The sequence below is a fragment of the Podarcis gaigeae genome, assembly GCF_964106915.1.
Source record: "Podarcis gaigeae genome assembly, chromosome: 2".
In the NCBI taxonomy this organism is placed as follows: domain Eukaryota; kingdom Metazoa; phylum Chordata; class Lepidosauria; order Squamata; family Lacertidae; genus Podarcis; species Podarcis gaigeae.
The window spans coordinates 74,577,466-74,591,961 of NC_139679.1; the positions used below are offsets into that span (position 1 = coordinate 74,577,466).

Here is a 14,496-nt window from a genome sequence, read left to right on the forward strand (position 1 = left end):
TTACAGTATAAAAACAAAAATACACACCATAATAACAAGCCAAAACAATATGCCCTTCAGAGTTTAAAATGCCATTGGATTGCACTACCAACCTTGAATGAGTGGAGAATGAAACTTATGGACTAGACTATGCAGAACTGGATAAAATGACTGGAAAAATCAGATATCAGAAAGATCACAAATTCATCGAGGACTGGGGAAATTTCACGGATTATCTGAAAACTATATGTGACGAACAGACAACGCTAGTGGGTTTTAAGGAGGCTTTGTGATAGTACAAGGTATATTGTAAAAAAGAAATAGAGATGGAAGGATAATATTAAATTGGCAATATCATAATAGAAAATGCGTGAAGATAGGAAAAATGGATGATTGAGGGAGGTGCTGGTGGAAGTTCAAAAACAGGAAATTTGTAAACATGGTTGTAAGGATTTATTTGTAAAGGAAAAACTATATATATATATATATATATATGCTTTCGTAGATTTTCACGGGTACAGGAATGCAGGTTTTGGTGTCCTCGGGTGTCTTCCCGTGTAAAAGTTGGGGTGTCTAGGCGACGTTTCGACGAGGTCTCACTCGTCATCTTCAGGCTGGTGCTTTCGGCTTCTTGTTACTGGAACAGAGCGGGATCTCAATGTTTGAGTTCCTATAAATACTGTAGAGGGGGTGTGGTGTCTAGCCTCCAATGTTCTGGGCAGAGAGGAAGTTCCCAGGCTAGTGTGCCTTTTCTTCTTTTGTTCCTTAATTACTTGAGAGATACCTTGAGTGATTTCTTGAGTGATATCCTGAGTACCACTTAGGTGGGTCATTAGGTGTGGATTAGTTGCTAAAGTCTTTGTGTCTTGACCTCTTGAACTTTGTGAAGAGTTTTCCTGAGAAGATGGCTGTATTGCACTTAGTTGTGCTTTGGCTTGGCTTCGTGTATAGGGGCGAGCTGTGGTTTTGTGGCTTGTGTCAGCCAGATCTGTGTAGGGATTGCAGGGGGGTGCAGCATCCGGAGGTGCCACCATGTACCATCCAGTAGCCAATCCATGGTGGCACCTCCGGATGCTGCACCCCCCTGCAATCCCTACACAGATCTGGCTGACACAAGCCACAAAACCACAGCTCGCCCCTATACACGAAGCCAAGCCAAAGCACAACAAAGCACAACTAAGTGCAATACAGCCATCTTCTCAGGAAAACTCTTCACAAAGTTCAAGAGGTCAAGACACAAAGACTTTAGCAACTAATCCACACCTAATGACCCACCTAAGTGGTACTCAGGATATCACTCAAGAAATCACTCAAGGTATCTCTCAAGTAATTAAGGAACAAAAGAAGAAAAGGCACACTAGCCTGGGAACTTCCTCTCTGCCCAGAACATTGGAGGCTAGACACCACACCCCCTCTACAGTATTTATAGGAACTCAAACATTGAGATCCCGCTCTGTTCCAGTAACAAGAAGCCGAAAGCACCAGCCTGAAGATGACGAGTGAGACCTCGTCGAAACGTCGCCTAGACACCCCAACTTTTACACGGGAAGACACCCGAGGACACCAAAACCTGCATATATATATATATATATATATATATATATATAATGCCATTGGATTGCTCAATTAGCCAAAGGCATGCCACAGAAGTTGGAGTAGTTAATTGCCAGTGATTACAACTGAGTGGGAAAGAAGGAGGACTTGGCCAAAAGAAAAAGGATATGCAAAAAGCCTGGAACTGGTACTTAAGTGAGTGACAACTGTCTCACACCTGCTCAATATCAAGGCATGAAATGAATTTTCAGTAAAAAATTATGATCTTCAGTCACCTCACAACACTTTTCTTTGTGCTTTGTCTACATACAGGTCTGACTCAGCAAGTATATTCTGATTCCCCTTTTGCTTTCAATGGGCATATTACTGTGGTTTTGCCTAAAGTAGTTCTAGGAGTTAGGGACTTGACATAAGAACCTTAATAGTACTTTACGGACACATATGTTCCTGGATAGGTGATTCATGTCCAAAGGTGGGGTCTCAAACCAAGGCTCTATAGTATGTGGGTGTGGATGGGTGTGCTAGAGAAACAGCAGTTTTGGATATAAAATATAAGATGCAACATCTTAGATTTAAGGGTCATCTGATAGTCTTACATAGCATTAAGGTTTTAGTTCTTTTTCTTCAATACAGTGAAAGGAGAAGGATGCAGCTGCAGCAAATGTCTGGGCTGGGTCAATAAGCAGCAGCTGTCACTTTTCTCCAAATGAGATGGCAGAAATGAAAGGAAACAAATTCCTCTCCTTTTCTAGGCCCCTTTCCTTTACTCATCTATTTCTTCTGAAACTGATTTTTGTAGAAGCCTTTTTCCTTCTGTGCCAGGCTCCGTATGTGAATAGCATCCAGAAAACCCTTCAGTCATTTAGTTTTTCATCCATTTATGGGATAAAGGAAGAACAACTGTTTGTGGCACCTACACAGTAGCTGGCCCAACACTTGCTGCCAAAATTTGGCCTCTTTAATGGAAGCCTTGCTGAGTTGAGGACAATGCAGCACAAGAGGCAAAGATTGTTTCACATCTACATCATCATCATCATCATCATCATCATTATTATTATTATTATTATTATTATTATTATTATCATTATGAACATTACTTCTATACTACTTTAATTTTTTAAAAAAACCTCTAAGCAGTTTATAGCATATCTTAAAATATCAGAAATACGTCCCAAAATATCAGAACAAAACATTGCAAATGAAAATGAAATACAAAAATTAAAATCCACATTTAAGGCAGCATAATAAGCAGCAAAACAGAATTCTCTTTAATAAACATTTAAAAAGTAAAAAGTAAAAAGACAATAAATAATCCTACAGGTTAAAGCAGGGATAGCCAATGTTGTATCTTCCTGATGGTGTTTAACTGCTACTCCCATCATCCCTATTGGCCATGTTTGTTGAGACTTCTGGGAGTTGTAGTTCAACATCTGGAGGGCACTGTGTTGGCTACCCCTATATTAAAGCATAGTCTGTGGCTAAACAAAGTAGCTGAAGGAGATACATAGCATAACAACTACATAACACTCTATGCCCAGTAACATTTTCCAAGCAAACTTTTAGCACTCTTTCACATGCAAACCTCACTCTCAGCCATTTTACCAACCATACCTCTAACACAGTTAACCCCTAGCCAACAACTAGTCACAAGACTAACAGCATTAAACATAATTTACAACTAGTTCACCCATACACCTCAATCTCAAGCAATATAGCAGCAGCATAACCACTCCCTCCTTGTCTCCCACCCAGGTAGGGTCTTACTCTCTCACACTGAGTGGTATAAAGCAACTGTATTACACACGAAAACCGTATAACCCTGACTGTCACTCTGGGCAGTAAAAACACAATTCCAATTACCACCCAGCATATCAGATAGGAGTTTCTAACAGACACAATGCTTTTGGAAGGCCCCCTTGGTAAAACATTGCTTGGATGCTTGCCTGGAAAAGGCAATGGAGCATATGTGCCATTCATTTCAGTACTGTACTGACCCAGCTCAGAATGGTATGGAGAATCTTTATTTATTAATATGTGCAGAGTGCACTGACAACCCCCAAAGGGAATGTATAAAAAACAAATGTGTATGCCTAAAGATTGAATAGCGCATCAAAAGCAACATAATCCTTGAAAGACCTACATTCCTCAGTGCCCTTTACATAGGGATTCCTTCATGTGGGATGAAACTGACACCCATCACCTGTCTAACATATGGTCTGACATTTAGCTAATCATTTTGCCAGATTCATAGCAGAAGCTTATAATGTCTACTCAAAAGTAAGTCACCCTGAATTTTACTCCTAGGAAACTGAGTATAGCACTGAAACCTTATAGTTGAAGCTACAGGACAATACAAAGCCAAAGGTAGGCAATTCCAGCCATCTTATAGTGTCTGCCATCAATGTCCCTTATGATTGGAGAATCTACACTGAAAATAGTTCAATGTAGTTTCGTTAACTGAAAGTGGAATAAAAGAAACATTCTTTGCTATAGTGTTCACTGGGATAGCCAATGTAGTGCCCTCCAGATGTTGTTGTTCTACAACTCCCATCATTCCAGACTACTGGCGGTGTTGTCTGGGGCTGATGGGAGTTGGAAGTCCAAAATATCTGCAGGGCACTGCATTGGCTGCTCCTGGTGTACAGATTGATTTATTTTGCTTGTTATTACTGTATCTCTGGTGAAACAGGCTTTGCAGAATCCGAAAGGCCTGAAAACCTGTGAACAGAGATAATTGTGTGGTAAGTGTGCACATGAAATACAGCGGCTCCCAAATATCAAACACAGTATCACATTTTAAAGAAGCTGATTTCTCAGTCTTGTTGTGATAAACCTGTGATGGAAAACCAAAGAATCCTCGCTTACAATAAAAACGTGGATGTTAAGAGTAGGCTGAAAGAGAAAATAGCAACATATTGCAGAACATGGACCAGGGGTGGAATAGTATAAGGCTTGTAGGTCAGGACTGAGGAGCATCGTGTGTGGTCATATACACAAGAATGACTCAAACAAGAGTAATCCACTCATCACTGTCATGAGCAGTCAGTTCATTGAAAGAGTAGCATAGGATTTCAATACAGATGCTTTTCACCTCTAGGTCATCTGCTCAAATCTTGATCAGGGCAATGCATGCCAAGAGTAACTGTGGCTGCTATCTGTACAAAAGCCTCTGTGAAATAAGTGGGTGGTCTCAGTCACATTCCCGGGGACACATGTCACCATCACAGCCCTGGTCCCATCCTAGCAGCCCAAGTAGGGATGAGGATGTCTGAAGATCATATCTACTCTATAGGTGTCTGTCTGGGGCAAGAGGGGAGAATGTTAATGGGGGAAATGGGAGCAGATGAAGTAGGCAGGGAAACAGCCTTGTTCAGCTGCACCTGTTTAAGGAATTCTGCAGCTGACTTTGCTAAAACTGAGCTAAGAGAATGGCAATGTTAAAAACTATGTTCAAAATGGAAAGCTCCACAAAATAAAATGAAATAAAGAAAGATTTAAAGGGCACATTAGGAGCCTATGATCCCCAGTCTTTCAGGTTGTAGCTGATCAATGTATTTCAGAACTAAGCATTCAATCTGCTGTTTCACTTAAAACCCTAGTTCTGAACTCATTAAGTCTCCCTCTCTCTCCCTGGTTTGAAACATGAAAGCTATACAGTATTTTCTTTTAATAAAAAAGCTCCCCCCTCTAATCTGTACTCCTCCTTGCTTCCTGCTGTAATTAGAATAGTGGGAGTGAGTGTAGGAGGGCTTGTAAGGGTCCAGGGAAAGTATTTTAATGAGCATAATAGGGAGGGGATAAGGTGAGTCTTCTCTCTTATCTGTTTCTTGTCAAAGATTTTCAGTTGGGATTGCTGTAAATTATGTCTTGGTTTAGAGGTGGCCTTTCTGAACTATTCTGCGCTCCTTCACTGTCTTAGAAGCAGTGCCCCTTTATTTGGCGCAAGTTATCCCTGTCTGACCTTTGCCCTCCCTAGACTGCCTTATTCCTCAGTGCACCTCTCTGCTATCTCTGAAAGATCTCAGAATCTATGGGCAATGTCTCATGTTACCTTTTCTAGACAAGGCTATTAGAGACTTGCCTCCTATGAAATCACTGGGAGTAAATCCCAGCAGCAAAGTTGGTAAGATCAGGACAGTGGAATTAGGTTGACATCCTTTGGTGTTTTGTTCTTCAGATCAGAAAACAAGCCTTTGCGAGAACAGAAGCATTAATGTGAGTCCAACTATGGTGCACAACCTGCTCTGTACTATTGCTTCTCCATGTGATTTCTTTGCTAGCCTGTTTGGTTATCATGAGTCCATCCCTTTGGTCAGAGCTTGGTGGTGTCTCAAGAATTGAATTATTGAAGAGCATAGATCCAGGACCTCTGTAGAATTATGTGGAGACAAAGGGTAATAATAGTACCATGTAAAATGTTGTGCCATGTAATTGTTGGTTAGGGAGCTGAAGACTTCATCTCACTAGAAGTTTTTGTGGATAATACAAAACACAGAAGATGTGTGTGTCACATTTTCTGTTAGCAACCAGAATCTTGCTGCTCCCTAAACTGGCACAATCAAGTTTTGGTTAAACATACAGTAGGATACTTTGAGCTACAAACAACCCCCTCTCAAGAATTGACCAGCATGGCCTTTATTCCCTGTGGAGAAACAGTAGCGTTTATCCAAAACCAAGGGAACTTCAAGATGCTTGAGAGGAACTAAAAAGGGAACACTGTCTTCACATATAAAATGGCCAGCTCACCACAACTCTTTAGCACCTAATCACAAGACATTACATATTCAATGATAGTGAATTAAAGGAGTTTACTGAGGTTAAAGTAAATGGGAGAAAGCAATATGGTACAAAACACTGCCCCCCCCAAATGCATTTAGGTGGATGTTGGAGGTACACAGGAACTTCTGGACACGCTCAACTATAAAAGGCGAGGTTCTTCCATCAATCACTAATGCCTGCATAATACTGGAGCTGCCAAACTAAAATACCCTCAGTTTTATCAAACTAAACATTTATGGCTTTGCCCCTGCCTGTCTCCCTTCTAGGTTGGTCCATCAGATCTCTTACTTCCTTGTACATTTCTATTGCCAGGCAGGTGAACCACCTTGAGATTTTCAGATGAAAGGCAGTATACTAAACAAACAAACAAACAAACAAACAAAAACAAAGTAAAACAAAACAAAACAAACATGCATAGAATTGTGCTGCCATGGTGTTCTTATGTGAGTTTGCTCTCTTCAGCCTTCTTTTGCTGCTCCTCCACTTCTGTTTCAAAGTTCTTAAAAGGTAAAGGGACCGCTGACCATTAGGTCCAGTCGTGACCGACTCTGGGGTTGCGGCGCTCATCTCGCTTTATTGGACAAGGGAGCTGGCGTACAGCTTCCGGGTCATGTGGCCAGCATGACTAAGCCGCTTCTGGAGAACCAGAGCAGTGCACGGAAACGCCGTTTACCTTCCCGCCGGAGCGGTACCTATTTATCTACTTGCACTTTGATGTGCTTTCAAACTGCTAGGTTGGCAGAAGACTGCTAGGTTGGCAGAAAAAGTTCTTACTGAGGTGTATTTTAGGACTGATTTAGCTAACTTTGGAATATGGTCACTTCTCATTTATCTTCGTTAATTCAGTATTTTAAATACAGGAACTTGGAACAAAAGCAGATTGCTGTGTGGGCTCTCCTCCCTTGAATGGCTCTTTCTGCAATCTTCCATGAGGTTGTATTTATAGGAAGAAGCAGCTCTAAGAATCTAGGAGCCAAGATTGGCAATAAATCTTATTTCCTACTGTAAACTGTCTCCAATATGTCACCAGAAGAATGGAAAGGTTGGTGTCTGGAGAAAGAAAGTAAATGATGAGAGGATCCTATTTTATAGTTATACAATTGTGGCTATACAGTATAGAACATCATCAGCCATTGTCTTGTGACCAATTAAGTATTTCCCATGTGGTGGTTACAATCATTAGGATAACTCTGGTCACATGACAAATCAAGCGCTACCGCACTTCTGCAGCTGCTTAGTAATTCAGGAAAGTTTAACAGGAAAACTTGTGGCTTGCTGTATGTGTACTACAGTAAAGTGATTACAGAGCAAATAAATCTCCTCTTAACAAAAAAGAAAAGACTGTAGCAAAATATTAATTTCCCCCATCTCTCTCCCCATAAAGAAAGTGGAATTTTGGAAAAGGTTAGCATTTCCTAAAGGCTCCTGCCAACCTTAAAGCAAATGTGCTTTTATTTCCTCTTAGCTTGCTTTTGAGAACAATTTTTCAGATGAGTATAGAGAAGTATGCACACCTTGAGGGAACTGATAAATTAGAATTATCCTTTAAAATGTGCATGAGATAGCATCTAATGAAGAGAGAGAAACATATTTCAGATTGTTCTGTATGGTGCTCAAGGATTTTTGGAACACCTGATTTTTGCTTGACCAGTTTTCATGGAAACATCATTCATGGAATCATAGAACTCTCAAGTTGGAAAGGACCACAAAGGTCATCTAGTCAAACCTCTGCAATGCAGGAATCTTTATGTGCAATGTTGGGCTCGAACCCACAACCCTGAGATGAAGAGTTGATTGTGAGAGGCAGTAGAACAGGCAAATCTATTGGGTTTATATTTCTTTATCTGGAACATTTTTCAGGTGGTGATGATGGGATTCCCAGGTGGGTGTCTTTATTTTCCTTTAGGAATTAAGATTGCTGTTCTAAAACATAGCCCCAACCCAAAAATTATATGGTGCAGCAGTGGGCTGCAAACATGCTGTTATGTGCAAGGGTCTGCTTTCATATGTTAGTAAACAGGTGGTCAGAACACTTCTTATTACTGAAGGGACTGGAATGAGTCCCCCACCTCTCCAAAAAAACAATCAGCACAGATAAAGCTGACAGACATGACTACCAGCTTGGTTCAAAGCTATATGTACCTAGTCCAAATCCAGCAATGCAGCCTTATGTGCCATGTGTTGGATTCAGCAAATGGGTCAACAAGTGCAGAATCTTTATCTTTATTTAATTTCTAACCTGCTTTTTCTCTAAGGAGCCCTGGCAAGCTGAAAAACTTGTGCTGATGGAACAATGGAAACCTTAGTAATATAGGCACCCTTGCCATAGGATACAGTACTTCTGTTACTGAGATGAATTACCAGCTCTCTTGACAGTTTCTTTAGCACTGTGGTTAAGTTATTATCCCATGTGAAGTCAGCAACCTCTTGTGTGCTGGTGGAAACATATTTTGGTGATTTGAGACCCTGTGCCAGCAAAGTCCTAGTACCAGGCTGCGTGTGTCCCCAAATTCTAGAATCTGAGGAATTGATAGACTATGGTGATAATAGTTTATCAACCAACAAATATGGCTGGCACTTTACAAGATGAAATGAAACATCTTTATTTAACAGTGTAAGAATCCTTTGATTATAGCAATACATTTAATTAGTTCAAGTGAAAGTCAATCTCATCCAGACAGTTTAGTAGTCTGGTAAAGACAGATAAAATGCGACAGAATACAAAGACTGGTTTTCTTGATGTCAAATGGAGCAGCCTGTGGCTGACAGGATAACTGAAGAGAAACACCCCCCTTCCAGCAAATACATAGCCTGGAAAATCACTTTAGAGTTAGTGATGAAACTTGGATCAGTATAACCATAGGGACTCCTTACCCTATATATATACAAAGTCTTAACCTTATCATTAAATGCACTGACCCTAAAGAAAGGCATTAGTGGAGACAGCAATAAAAACAGGCTTAGCCAGGAGTTTTCCATTATAATATGTGACAAACTGATGGAAAATTAATTTTTATTTTGGCTCCTTTTATTAGAATATCTTGGGATAAGAATAATTGAATTGCAGAGCCCTTGAGAAAGCTGGAAAGGTGAGCATGGCTTTTTAATTGTTATATTTTACACTTCTTCCAAAGAAGCTAACAGCATTGCAGCTTCACAACTACCTTGTTAGGTAGGTTACACAGAAAGATAAGAACTTGTCCACCATCTCCCAGTGAGATTCATACGTAACAGCTGATTTACATTTGCCCCAGGTAATCAGTGAGTATTTATAGTGCTAACCTGAAGAATTCATACATGCCCCCACTCAGGGACAGAACTGGGGAACCATAATTGGCTCTCAGTTCCTTGGCCCATGTCCTTGACTGTTTTGGAGAAACATATCTCCCCTTCATTCTTTACAGTCAGTGCTTGACACTACAAATACTAGTTCACATATGAAAGTATCTTGACTGCATGAATTATGAATCAGCCCTTAGCAGAAATCTGAACCTGGGTTTATCTCATCCCAAACCAAGCCTAACCTTTGTACCACACTGGCACTCCTAGGGCTTGTAGCTTTAGAAATGTTCTTTCTGTGTTTTGAGTCTTTCCCATTCTCCCACTGCTGCGGCCAACAAGGGGGGAAATGCCATTCTTGCCTTCTGCATAATCTCTTAGGAGCTGCAGTTCACAAGGTGGTAACCACTGTAGCTTTCCCCCTCTTTTGCAGAGTCAAGGAGAGGGACTTGGGGATCATAGTACAGCATTTAAAAATATGGGAAACAGAAAAAGGTTGACAATTTGTGATAGTGTGCTTACAATCATAAACATACTTCTATAATTGTATAATGGGTTTAACTTCAAAATAAACATGGATAAGATTGCATTTAGGCTGCAATCCTAAATATACTTACTAGAAAGCAAGTCCCATTAAACACAATAGGATTTCCTACTGAACACACTTGCAAAGTTTAGGGCTGCTAATTTTATGTATATTTACTCAGAAGAAGATGCACATGGGATTAGAATCTGAAATTCAGTCATAGAACTTGCTTTCTCTATACCTTCAAAACCTTTTCACAAAGTTTGCTCTCTACTTCCTACTGCTTGCCAAGATGTTTCTGCCATGAAATATAAACAGTGTAGCTATTTCAACTTGACAAGTGATGGAAGATTACACATTACATGCAAATTCAAGATTGGTTGGTTATATATCCAACCAATGCCATCAATTTTGACAAAAGTATTACTGTTTCATGAAACAATAAATGAGAAAATACAGAACAATCTAATGAACAAATACAGAACTCTCCCAGTGCTATTTACAAAATAATGTGTGTACACACACACACACACACACACACACACACACACAAACTCTTTAAAAACATTGTACTACTCACCTGTCCAAAGCTTTCCTAGTTGAATGCATTCCAGTAAGAGCCAGCTGCGCTGACTTCCACACTACAATCCTGTCTGAAATTCAACAGGGTCTACTGCATAAGAGGACAGCACACAAGCACCTGAAAATTACAGAGAGACTCCAAAGTAGGGGTGGAGTGTACATGCCATGAGGTCATTTAAAGACAGCCTCCATTCATAAAAATAAGAAGCTGTTAGTTAGCAAGCCATCTGCTCTTCCTCATTCCCAGCCTCTACTCAGTTCTTTGGAATCTACAAAAATGCATTGAAATCTGATGACACCTTGTGGTGAATTGGTTTTCTAACTACAGTATGTTCTAAATTCAAATTCTGTTCCTGGAACTTTCATGAAACTGCAACCTGGCCATTGCTCATGGTGTTGGTTTTGTTTAGTCGTTTAGTCGTGTCTAACTCTTTATGACCCCATGAACCAGAGCACGCCAGGCACTCCTGTCTCGTGGTAGTCAATTTAACAAACAAACAAACAATTATGAATAAACCAAATGCAACATGCTTTCACACCCACCCCCCATTATGTTAGTACTGTACAATTATCCAAAGTCTGAATCAAGATTTAACATCCCTGGTATTTTCTAACTGAACTGATGGGAAATTGAAGAGCTGAATTATGCACTTATGAAAGCTGAATACAGAAGGCAATTGATTTCCAGACTTACATTTTCATTGTTTGATAGTGGATAACCTAGCTATGATTTGAAAGTGGCATGTAGTTCCTGGAAATGGCTCTCCTATCCCCTACTTTCATTTTAACTACTTGTGGTTAGATGCAGACTGGTTGGATGCAGAGGAATGATGAGAAAAACCAGCTGAGGAACCACCAAGCAGCATTCAAAACTCCCATTGTTCTAGGTGCATTTTGTGACAGAGAATTTCATTAATGCAAGCAGCTTATGAGCTCTGGGAGTACCGCGCCTAAGATTTCAGATATAAACTGCCACTGCTGGAACAAAAACAGGACCTTTTTCTGCCCACTTCCAGCCACTCTCTGAGGACTGGAGACGGGACCCTCATAAGAATATTAGGGGGATAGGCAGGGAAAGTATGGCTTTGTTTTTTGCAGTCTTCAGATGAGGACTAGACCATGTGAAAAATGAATTTAAGATTTTAGCTGCAGTTCATTCATTTTCAGCTTTGTATTGTTATTTAAAAAAAGTGTACCTAGACATTCCATTGCAGCGCCCATAATCTAGGTTTAAGGTGCCATTTAGTTCCTAGCTTTCCTATCTCAGTTTCTAACACTGCCACCAAGGGAAGAAGGCTTAGAGCCCAGGGTGATAAAGTGGTCACAGTGAGAAGAGGAAGAAGACTGGGAAGAGGAGGTGTCAGAAGCTGAGGAGGTAACAGGGCTTAGTGAGCTGGGAGAGTGGCAGTCTGTGGTGGAGAGAAGTCCAGAATCAGAGGCAGAAGCTGAAGAAGGAAAATGGGAGGAGGCAGGTCAAGAAGCAGAGATGAGTCAGGCTGGTGAAGAGTCATGGGAGTCTCCTCCTCCTGCTGTGACAAGCCTCCTCATCCTTTTTTGTGCCAGAACCAGAAGAGGCATAAAAAGAGAAGAGATTAGCCATGTGCAGACACTGCCTCCAACTGCTTGGGGGAAAAACCTTGGAGAGAAGGGGGACTTATGCAGCTATGGGAAGGTGGGGACTGCTTCATGAGGGAAGACCTGCTGGAGATGATTTATTGAACTCATTAGACCTTACACTCCTGTGCAGATTATGTGTTTGCTAATTAAGAGTCCAACTTGCACAGTGTGGTTTACTGCTGGCTCACTCCTGACAACTAGGATCTTCTTTCAGTGCCTTGGCACTGGATAAACAGTATGATATGTTGGTATGTATGCACTGTAAGTAAACTGAAATAAATATTATTATAACCAAAAAACATGCTTTTGCTTGACATGACCACTTTGCTGAACTGTCTCAATTTGACCATATTTCTGTCGAGTTCCAATTAAGCTCCTCTAAATTCAAGGGATTTATTCCTAAATGATTGTGCAAAGGATTCCAGTCTATTTTGTAAAGCACCTTTATAAGCATTTTCCAAGGCCCTGATATGTGATAATTACAGAACATATTATATATGGGAGGAAAATCTTTCCAAAGCAAAACTGGTGATACAAATATAGAAGTATTTGAAAATGACACTATCCTCATTTTTTCATTTGATTGTCACTCTGGTGGTTTATCAAACATCAAACATCTATGCGTTTTCTTTATTATTTCTTCTGCTATATCCATGCACAAAGTATTACAGTATCAATATTGTTTTTCTAGTTGTAATGGACAGATTCAGCCACAAGGTGTCAGAGTGTTCCTATATTTGAGTAGTTTTCAAGATACATGGGATTCTTTTCTATGATCACCATTCTTTTATTGGTACCTGCCCAACTGCATCTGGCATCAGGCTACAGATGAGGAACAAAGCTCTTCATCCCTCATCTGCCAAACTCAAGACAGTTTGAAAACTTCAGCTGGTATAGAATTCAGTTGCTAGGTTGTTCACTGGGCCAATGCCATACTCTCCTATATTTCTTCAGTGAAAATAGGTACTTCTTAAGGAAAAGTGGGACATTCTGAGCTCAAATCAGAAACTGAGATGGCTTATCTAAATCAGGGATGTCCCTGGAAAATAGGGAAACTTGGAGGGTTTGCCATCATCTAAGGCGCCCCCCTTTTTTTGCAAGAGGTCCAGAGGGCAGCAGCACAAAAATGGGTCTTTTCTGCAGTGGCTCGCTGCTTGTTAATGCTCTCCCCAGGCAGTCTCGCCTGCCTTTATTACATATATCTAGGCACCAGCAAAAACATTTCTCTTCTCTCAGACCCTTTGCTAATTAAACAATCTATGGCCTTTTAAACTGGGTGGGGGGTTATTGTTTTTATTTTTTATTATAGTATGTATTTTTGTGTTTTTATATTGTAAATGCCCAGTGACATTCGGATGAAGGGTGGTACAGAAATTTTAACAAAACTAAAAATTTTGCATCATTTTTGCTCAAAAGCAATAAAAATACTGCCACAGGAACCAGTAATGCCTATATCAAGTAATGATATGTCAGTTTTAACTAGTTTTTAAAGGGTTAGAGAGGATCTGTCAAGTGAATCTCCTAAAAAATGAAATTCCAAAAGCAGGCTGATACAACCTAGAACGTCCCTAGATTTCACCGCCAGTGTTTAGGCAGCTGGATACAAGAAAGTCTTCTTGGCAGATCATAAATCAAAGAAGGAAATAAAACGACAAGGTGTTCCATGAGATACCATGGACCCAAATGATTTAGAGCTGAAGTGCTTGGGGCTTGGGAGAATGATGCTGAATAGTAGTGTAGGTACTGAGATGATAATAGGGAAGCATGGATAGTACTCTAACTATTGTTACTACTGCTGAGAGGACACAAAAAAATGGTGAAACCTGTCAATGTTGCAGAAAGGAAGTTGGGGATTAGCAGATTCTAACAGCAATGGCCTGTGTACTGAGCCCAATACTGCCCAGATGAAGAAGAAACAATGCATGATAAACCAGATACATGCATATTACAGAAAACATGGCATGTAAACAATGAACAGGCAGGAAGTTCAAATGACAAATGAGTTGGGGTTGAGGTTTTTAGTACTGTACTTTTCACTTTGTGTCCTATTACAAAATAATTTAAATGACAATGGTTTGAAAGGCGAATATAAGCTAATGGGTGAACAGGAAATTCAGTGTTCAGTGATTTTCATTACACCATCTGTGGACTACTTTTTTCAGTGGATTTAGATAGCTAAA

The 14,496-nt window shown here is 40.3% G+C and overlaps 1 protein-coding gene across 5 annotated transcripts in view; it reads right to left on the bottom strand.

The window, feature by feature from the left end:
• LOC310838792 (semaphorin-3D-like) overlaps positions 1–14,496 on the bottom strand; it is a 51,685-nt gene that overhangs the window by 32,638 nt on the left and 4,551 nt on the right. For 2 of the 5 annotated variants that reach the window (XM_083726530.1, XM_083726533.1), the window contains exon 3: positions 10,698–10,817. The exons of 2 other annotated variants lie outside the window; for them this stretch is intronic. The gene's annotated coding sequence lies outside the window, so the exon portion shown is untranslated. Of the gene's footprint in view, positions 1–10,690; positions 10,818–14,496 lie in introns of all 5 variants that reach the window. One more of the 5 variants, XM_083726529.1, reaches the window with a different exon arrangement.